This window comes from Cornus florida, unplaced genomic scaffold, assembly GCF_030987335.1.
Source record: "Cornus florida cultivar Cherokee Brave unplaced genomic scaffold, ASM3098733v1 CherokeeBrave_3.0.0_Hap2_Chr11, whole genome shotgun sequence".
NCBI lineage: Eukaryota > Viridiplantae > Streptophyta > Magnoliopsida > Cornales > Cornaceae > Cornus > Cornus florida.
This window is the reverse complement of record NW_026775581.1, coordinates 36,735,841-36,736,923: the sequence shown is the minus strand read 5'-3', so window position 1 is coordinate 36,736,923 and position 1,083 is coordinate 36,735,841. Positions and strand designations below refer to the sequence as shown.

The window sequence follows — 1,083 nt, the reverse complement described above, 5'->3', positions numbered from 1 at the left end:
CCATCATCAATCAAGGAATTCAAAACCAAGGTGTTCATGTTGCACCTCAAGTAACTAATCCACCTCTTGCTTTAAGAGACCATTATGTGCCTAATGAGTATAATGCACCTACATGCATCCAATTGCCTCCATTTAGAGCATATCATTATGAAATTAAGCCACAAACCATTCAAATGCTTCCTAACTATCATGGACTTCCAAGTGAAGAACCTTACAAGCATTTGGATGAGTTTCTTGAAGTATGTTCCACCGTAAAATATACGGACATGCCGAAAGAGGTCTTAAGACTCAAACTTTTTTCATTCACCTTAAAAGACAAGGCAAAGTATTGGTTTAACAATTTGAGGCCTTTTTCAATCACTTCTTGGGCAGAATTGCAACAAGAATTCTTGAAGAAGTACTATCTGGTTTCAAAAACCAATGTCATGAGAACCTCAATTCGAGAATTTTCACATAGGGATGGAGAAACGTTTCATGAGGCATGGGAACGCTTCAATGAGTTGCTTAAGAAGTGTCCACATCATGACATGCCCAAATGGCAATTAGTTCAATATTTCTTTGAGAGCTTATCGGACAACTATAAGGGTATAGTTGATGCTTCCATGGGTGGCTCATACATTGATAGGCATGAGGATGACGTGTGGCGTCTTTATGAGAGCATGAGTGAAAACTCTTTGCATAGAACATTATCATCCAAGAATGGTAGAAATTCACAAGGTAGGAAGAGTGTTGGCTTACATCAAGTCGACCATTCAAATGAAATAGCCGCCGAAATGAAGTCTTTATTTCAAAGGTTTGATCAATTTTTTATTAACCAAAACTTGGCGAACCAAGTATCTTCCTTCCCTAACCATTCTCATCGTGCATCAAATGAAACATGTATGACTTGTTCTAGTGTTCTTCATTCTACTTCTCATTGTCCTCATGGACAAGTGCAAAATGAACCTAATGAATAAGTCAATGCAGTTTTTGTGAACCAAGGGAACAATCCTTATGGTACTTATTATAATCCAAGATGGAGGAATCATCCGAATTTCTCTTGGAAAAACCAAGGAGAGGGCTCAAACCCTTCCCAAGGTGGTT

The 1,083-nt window shown here is 38.3% G+C and overlaps 1 pseudogene; it reads right to left on the bottom strand.

Annotated features, from left to right (window-relative positions):
• Positions 1 to 430: 430 nt before the first annotated feature.
• LOC132287285 (small nucleolar RNA R71) lies at positions 431 to 529 on the bottom strand (annotated as a pseudogene).
• Positions 530 to 1,083: the final 554 nt, after the last annotated feature.